This window comes from Nerophis lumbriciformis, linkage group LG05, assembly GCF_033978685.3.
Source record: "Nerophis lumbriciformis linkage group LG05, RoL_Nlum_v2.1, whole genome shotgun sequence".
Classification (NCBI taxonomy): Eukaryota; Metazoa; Chordata; class Actinopteri; order Syngnathiformes; family Syngnathidae; genus Nerophis; species Nerophis lumbriciformis.
In genome coordinates this window covers 6,765,486-6,774,188 of record NC_084552.2, presented here as the reverse complement: position 1 = coordinate 6,774,188, position 8,703 = coordinate 6,765,486, and positions in this window count along the sequence as shown.

The following is an 8,703-nucleotide window of genomic DNA, read 5'->3' as shown; positions in this document are numbered from 1 at the left end:
GTTATTCAGTAAAAATTCAACGGGTTCAACATTAGCATGGACGGTATAGCCAAGTTGTGGTTAAGAAGGTGGATTTTTGTTCCTTATATTTACCAGAAACGAAGTGATCCGAACACACGACCCGGGATTTTGGGGGACTCCAGTGAGAACCGTCCTCGTTTTCCCGGTGTAAAGCTGCGAGCCATTTGTCTCGTCTCTGTGGGGCTTTTAGCAGAGGTGGGACCAAGTCATTGTTTTGCAAGTCACAAGTAAGTCTCAAGTCTTTGCCCTCAAGTCCGAGTCAAGTCCCGAGTCAAGACAGGCAAGCCCCGAGTCAAGTCCAAAGTCAAGACTGGAAAGTCTCAAGTCAAGTCCTAAGTCCTGCATTTTGAGTTTCGAGTCCTTTCAAGTCCTTTTAACCACAGACTAATATATTAACACAGATTGTGTATGCTTTTCAAACGCTGTATTTATTTATTAAAACAAGTGCATTTTAAATTGCAGGAAAGAAAATTGTGCTGACATTGCACTTTATAATAGCACTATTAACCAGTCATTTTAAACATTAACTCATTCCTTTACAGAACAAACACATTGAAAAATAAAGTGCAAATGTACTTATTTGTACAAAAGTGTTAACATTGAAAAAACATGACATACACGTGAACATAACAAAAAAGTTGCACTTTTTATATGTCAGGGCCCTATGCTGCATTGCATTTGCAAAAGACCAAATTAGCCAAGAGTCTGTCAGTCATTTGTGCACGATGGGGGCGTAGTATGATGCCACCATGGCTGAAAACTCGCTCCACTGGAGCACTGGAGGCAGGCACTGCCAAGACTCTCATGGCCACTCGGAACAGTGAAGGAAGAGTCTTCATGTTCAATGCCCAGAACCAAAGAGGGGAGAGAGTTGTTTTGGGTTGGTGCACTACTTGTAAGTGTATCTTGTGTTTTTTATGTTGATTTAATTAAAAAAAGAGAAAAAAAAAAAATTATTTCTTGTGCGGCCCGATACCAATTGATCCACGGACCAGTACCGGGCCGCGGCCCGGTGGTTGGGGACCACTGAGGTAAACAACCAACAGTATGTCAGAAAGCTAGCTAAAACGGTACACATATTCATAATATAGTATACATTTTAACTGACCTTTATTTTACTATTTTTGTCTTTTTTTAGGTGGCTAAAATACGCGGTGCTGCTGACCGCCGTCTAACGTTACGTGTGATATATTGACTAACGTAACCCTGCTTGAAAAAAATCACTGAACAAAAAGTATGAATAAGGTAGTGAACTGCAACAGATTCCCATGTTTGCAATAACGTTATAACGTTAGCAGTGAGTTTACAGCCTCACTGATTTAACTACACAGCAAATAAAAGTCACGTTACTTAGCCAATAAACGTTATCTTACATTCAAAACTTACCGTTCTTTGTGCAACTTCAAATGCCGGACGAAGTTGGAAGTTGTTGCCTCTCCATCAGTAATATTCGAACCGCATGTGTTGCATACTGCAAACCGTTTTGTGTTGACCACCTCGTAATTTTTATACCCAAACAAAATTATTTTAGGTATCATTTTTTGTTCACTGGCGTGTGGTTTGGACATGTCTTCTTTGTTGGTTGTCCTGCAATTTGATTGGATGAATGCTGTGTGATGAAAACAAAGTAGATCTAATTTGATTGGCTGTTGTACTGAGAGCACACCAGCTGACACACGCAACGCTGATAGACAAGTACACAATGAAAAATACGGAGCGCTCCCGAATAACTTTTTCATCTTTGGGTTTTGGGGAAAGTAGCAAGTCATGTCAAGTCATGTCAATTCAAAAGGCTCAAGTCCAAGTGAAGTCACAAGTCATTGATGTTAAAGTCTAAGTCGAGTTGCAAGTCTTTTTACATTTTGTCAAGTCGAGTCTAAAGTCATCAAATTCATGACTCGAGTCTGACTCGAGTCCAAGTCATGTGACTCGAGTCCACACCTCTGGCTTTTAGCACGCTTTGGCAGAACAAAATACGACCTTTGTTTTCCCTGTTTCCAGTTGTGGTTTGCACAACCAAAAACAACACCGTTTTTTGGCATTTTGGAGGCAGAATGACGGGTTTAATCAGCGCAGGTCGACAGGTTAAAGAGTAATGGCGACGGTTTGTTTTCAACGCCAGTCAGGTTGCTATGGCTCGAAGAACCCGTATGTAGCTCAGTTGCCCGGATGTCGGCCCTGCCCTATTGTCAAATAATGTTTGTTTAGTATGGAATCTTTGACATGGCATTGTAAACTAAATATTAGCAAAATGAAAACCATGGTAACAGTGATGGCGTGCACAGACGTAACAAAACAGTTTGATCAGAAGTGACGTTGTCTTTGAGCACGCGTTAACCGATCAGGTCTTTCAGTACTCTTTGGCGAGTGGTAATCAATCAATCAATCAATCTTTATTTATATAGCCCTAAATCACAAGTGTCTCAAAGGGCTGCACAAGCCACAACGACATCCTCGGTACAAAGCCCACATACGGGCAAGGAAAAACTCACCCCAGTGGGACGTCGATGTGAATGACTATGAGAAACCTTGGAGAGGACCGCATATGTGGGTAACCCCCCCCCTCTAGGGGAGACCGAAAGCAATGGATGTCGAGTGGGTCTGACATAATATTGTGAGAGTCCAGTCCATAGTGGATCCAACATAATAGTAAGAGTCCAGTCCATAGTGGGGCCAGCAGGACACCATCCCGAGCGGAGACGGGTCAGCAGCGCAGAGATGTTCCCAGCCGATGCACAGGCGAGCGGTCCACCCCGGGTCCCGACTCTGGACAGCCAGCACTTCATCCATGGCCACCGGACCTGTGTGTCTCCCCCTCCACAAGGGATAGGGGGGAGCAGAGGAGAAAAGAAACGGCAGATCAACTGGTCTAAAAGGGGGGCTATTTAAAGGCTAGAGTATACAAATGAGTTTTAAGATGGGACTTAAATGCTTCTACTGAGGTAGCATCTCTAATTGTTATCCTTATCAATGACTGAATAAAAACAATATAAAATATTTAAAAACAAATAGTGGGACACTAAAAGGACTACTGAATATGGATGAAACATTTGGACTTTTCAAAGAGCGCATGATTGTTTACAAATATAGGAGGCCAACCGGAAGAGGCGGTACTGCACGATGGCGATGGAGGCCAACCAATAGTCATTCGAAGAAGACAAAACAGGAAGTAATCAAGAAACGCGCGGGTTTTGGTAAGCTTGTTGGTGATTTGATAATTAACAGTAGTGATTTAATTATCTACACCTTTTCAGCTACTTAGCTGGCTTTCAATGACGCTCTTCTTACTTTCTTTACTCATATTTCATAACATAACACTTTATTAGAGCGTATCAAAACACGTATTGGTATGTCAGACTTAGCCTTGTCGTGGTTTAACTCTTATCTTACTGACAGGATGCAGTGCGTCTCCCATAACAATGTGACCTCGGACTATGTTAAGGTAACGTGCGGAGTCCCCCAAGGTTCGGTTCTTGGCCCTGCACTCTTTAGTATTTACATGCTGCCGCTAGGCGACATCATACGCAAATACGGTGTTAGCTTTCATTGTTATGCTGATGACACCCAACTCTACATGCCCCTAAAGCTGACCAACACGCCGGATTGTAGTCAGCTGGAGGCGTGTCTTAATGAAATTAAACAATGGATGTCCGCTAACTTCTTGCAACTCAACACTAAGAAAACGGAAATGCTGATTATCGGTCCTGCTAAACACCGACATTTATTTAATAATACCACCTTAACATTTGACAACCAAACAATTACACAAAGCGACTCAGTAAAGAATCTGGGTATTATCTTCCACCCAACTCTCTCCTTTGAGTCACACATTAAGAGTGTTACTAAAACGGCCTTCTTTCATCTCCGTAATATCGCTAAAATTCGTTCCATTTTGTCCACTAGCGACGCTGAGATCATTATTCATGCGTTCGTTACGTCTCGTCTCGATTACTGTAACGTATTATTTTCGGGTCTCCCTATGTCTAGCATTAAAAGATTACAGTTGGTACAAAATGCGGCTGCTAGACTTTTGACAAGAACAAGAAAGTTTGATCATATTACGCCTATACTGTATATACCTTTATATAACTATATACATATATATATACCTATACTGGCTCACCTGCACTGGCTTCCTGTGCACTTAAGATGCGACTTTAAGGTTTTACTACTTACGTATAAAATACTACACGGTCTAGCTCCGTCCTATCTTGTCGATTGCATTGTACCATATGTCCCGGCAAGAAATCTGCGTTCAAAGAACTCCGGCTTATTAGTGATTCCCAGAGCCCAAAAAAAGTCTGCGGGCTGTAGAGCGTTTTCTATTGGGGCTCCAGCACTATGGAATGCCCTCCCGATAACAGTTAGGGATGCTACCTCAGTAGAAACATTTAAGTCCCATCTCAAAACTCATTTGTATACTCTAGCCTTTGAATAGCCCCCCTTTTTTTTAGACCAGTTGATCTGCCGTTTCTTTTCTTTTCTCCTCTGCTCCCCCCTATCCCTTGTGGAAGGGGAGACACTCAGATCCGGTGGCCATGGATGGGGTGCTGGATGTCCGGGGTCGGGACCCGGGGTGGACCGCTCGCCTGTATATCGGTTGGGAACATCTCTGCGCTGCTGACCCGTCTCCGCTCGGGATGGTTTCCTGCTGACCCCACTGTGGACTGGACCCTTACTGTTATGCTGGATCCACTATGGACTGGACTCTCACAATATTATGTTAGACCCACTCGACATCCATTGCATTCGGTCTCCCTAGAGGGGGGGGGTTACCCACATATGCGGTCCTCTCCAAGGTTTCTCATAGTCATTCACATCGACGTCCCACTGGGGTGAGTTTTTCCTTGCCCTTATGCGGGCTATACCGAGGATGTCGTTGTGGCTTGTGCAGCCCTTTGAGACACTTGTGATTTAGGGCTATATAAATAAACATTGATTGATTGATTGATTGATATTTCTCAACAAGAGTTGCTTTATTTTACATGGGAGGGTCTTATTGCTCAGTCTGCGTCAGAGTGTCCGTGTTGTGTTGGCGGTAGTGATGGGTTGATGAGGCGTCATGAAGCGTTTCGACACATTGCAAAACTGTATTGATACTGTGTCGATACTGTGTCACTAAATACTGACATCTGCTGGACATTAAAAGTCCCTACAGGCAACCTATGGACCGACTCAACTGACACTGATTTGATGCCCTAGTACAGGGGTCACCAACCTTTTTGAAACCAAAAACTACTTCTTGGGTACTGATTAATGCGAAGGGCTACCAGTTTGATACACACTTAAATAAATAAATATATTGTCATTTGTAAGTTACACATAAGTGTGATTTAAACAAGAATAGTTAAATAAATAAATTTATATATATATAAAAATGGGTATTTCTGTCTGTCATTCCGTCGTACATTTTTTTTTCCTTTTACGGAAGGTTTTTTTGTAGAGAATAAATGATGAAAAAAATTCTTAATTGAACGGTTTAAAAGAGGAGAAAACAAGAAAAAATTTAAAATAAAATTTTGAAACATAGTTTATCTTCAATTTCGACTCTTTATAATTCAAAATTCAACCGACGAAAAGAAGAGAAAAACTAGCTAATTTGAATCTTTTTGAAACAATTAAAAAAATAATTTATGGAACATCATTAGTCATTTTTCCTGATTAAGATAAATTTTAGAATTTTGATGACATGTTTTAAATTGGTTAAAATCCAATCTGCACTTTGTTAGAATATTTAACAAATTGGACCAAGCTATATTTCTAACAAAGACAAATCAGTATTTCTTCTAGATTTTCCAGAACAAAAATTTTAAAATAAATTCAAAATACTTTGAAATAAGATTTAAATTTGATTCTACAGATTTTCTAGATTTGCCAGAATAATTTTTTTGAATTTTAATCATAGTAAGTTTGAAGAAATATTTCACAAATATTCTTCGTCGAAAAAAACAGAAGCTAAAATATTTATTATTCTTTACAATAAAAAATAAATAAATTTACTTGAACATTGATTTAAATTGTCAGGAAAGAAGAGGAAGAAATTTAAAAGGTAATAAGGTATATTTGTTTAAAAATCCTAAAATCATTTTTAAGGTTGTATTTTTTCTCTAAAATTGTATTTCTAAAAGTAATAAGAAGCAAAGTAAAAAATAAATGAATTTATTTAAACAAGTGAAGACCCATCCATCCATCCATTTTCTACCGCTTATTCCAAGTGAAGACCAAGTCTTTAAAATATTTTCTTGGATTTTCAAATTCTATTTGAGTTTTGTCTCTTTTAGAATTAAAAATGTCGAGCAAAGCGAGACCAGCTTGCTAGTAAATACATACAATTTAAAAAATAGAGGCAGCTCACTGGTAAGTGCTGCTCTTTGAGCTATTTTTAGAACAGGCGAGCGGGCGACTGATCTGGTCCTTACGACAGTTGACAGGTAGGAAACAAAGATGCTAAACCGACAGTTGACAGGTAGAAAACAAAGATGCTAAACCGACAGTTGACAGGTAGAAAACAAAGATGCTAAACAGACAGTCGACAGGTAGGAAACAAAGATGCTAAACCGACAGTCGACAGGTAGAAAACAAAGATGCTAAACCGACAGTTGACAGGTAGAAAACAAAGATGCTAAATCGACAGTTGACAGGTAGAAAACAAAGATGCTAAACCGACAGTTGACAGGTAGAAAACAAAGATGCTAAACCGACAGTTGACAGGTAGGAAACAAAGATGCTAAACCGACAGTTGACAGGTAGAAAACAAAGATGCTAAACCGACAGTTGACAGGTAGAAAACAAAGATGCTAAACCGACAGTTGACAGGTAGAAAACAAAGATGCTAAACCGACAGTTGACAGGTAGAAAACAAAGATGCTAAACCGACAGTTGACAGGTAGAAAACAAAGATGCTAAACCGACAGTTAACAGGTAGGAAACAAAGATGCTAAACCGACAGTTGACAGGTAGAAAACAAAGATGCTAAACCGACAGTTGACAGGTAGAAAACAAAGATGCTAAACCGACAGTTGACAGGTAGAAAACAAAGATGCTAAACCGACAGTTGACAGGTAGAAAACAAAGATGCTAAACCGACAGTTGACAGGTAGAAAACAAAGATGCTAAACCGACAGTTGACAGGTAGGAAACAAAGATGCTAAACCGACAGTTGACAGGTAGAAAACAAAGATGCTAAACCGACAGTTGACAGGTAGGAAACAAAGATGCTAAACCGACAGTTGACAGGTAGAAAACAAAGATGCTAAACCGACAGTCGACAGGTAGAAAACAAAGATGCTAAACCGACAGTTGACAGGTAGAAAACAAAGATGCTAAACCGACAGTTGACAGGTAGGAAACAAAGATGCTAAACCGACAGTTGACAGGTAGAAAACAAAGATGCTAAACCGACAGTTGACAGGTAGAAAACAAAGATGCTAAACCGACAGTTGACAGGTAGAAAACAAAGATGCTAAACCGACAGTTGACAGGTAGAAAACAAAGATGCTAAACCGACAGTTGACAGGTAGGAAACAAAGATGCTAAACCGACAGTTGACAGGTAGAAAACAAAGATGCTAAACCGACAGTTGACAGGTAGAAAACAAAGATGCTAAACCGACAGTTGACAGGTAGGAAACAAAGATGCTAAACCGACAGTTGACAGGTAGGAAACAAAGATGCTAAACCGACAGTTGACAGGTAGGAAACAAAGATGCTAAACCGACAGTTGACAGGTAGAAAACAAAGATGCTAAACCGACAGTCGACAGGTAGAAAACAAAGATGCTAAACCGACAGTTGACAGGTAGAAAACAAAGATGCTAAACCGACAGTTGACAGGTAGGAAACAAAGATGCTAAACCGACAGTTGACAGGTAGAAAACAAAGATGCTAAACCGACAGTTGACAGGTAGAAAACAAAGATGCTAAACCGACAGTTGACAGGTAGAAAACAAAGATGCTAAACCGACAGTTGACAGGTAGAAAACAAAGATGCTAAACCGACAGTTGACAGGTAGGAAACAAAGATGCTAAACCGACAGTTGACAGGTAGAAAACAAAGATGCTAAACCGACAGTTGACAGGTAGAAAACAAAGATGCTAAACCGACAGTTGACAGGTAGGAAACAAAGATGCTAAACCGACAGTTGACAGGTAGGAAACAAAGATGCTAAACCGACAGTTGACAGGTAGAAAACAAAGATGCTAAACCGACAGTTGACAGGTAGAAAACAAAGATGCTAAACCGACAGTTGACAGGTAGGAAACAAAGATGCTAAACCGACAGTTGACAGGTAGGAAACAAAGATGCTAAACCGACAGTTGACAGGTAGAAAACAAAGATGCTAAACCGACAGTTGACAGGTAGGAAAAAAAGATGCTAAACCGACAGTTGACAGGTAGAAAACAAAGATGCTTAACCGACAGTTGACAGGTAGAAAACAAAGATGCTAAACCGACAGTTGACAGGTAGGAAACAAAGATGTTAAACCGACAGTTGACAGGTAGAAAACAAAGATGCTAAACCGACAGTTGACAGGTAGAAAACAAAGATGCTAAACCGACAGTTGACAGGTAGAAAACAAAGATGCTAAACCGACAGTTGACAGGTAGGAAACAAAGATGCTAAACCGACAGTTGACAGGTAGAAAACAAAGATGCTAAACCGACAGTTGACAGGTAGAAAACAA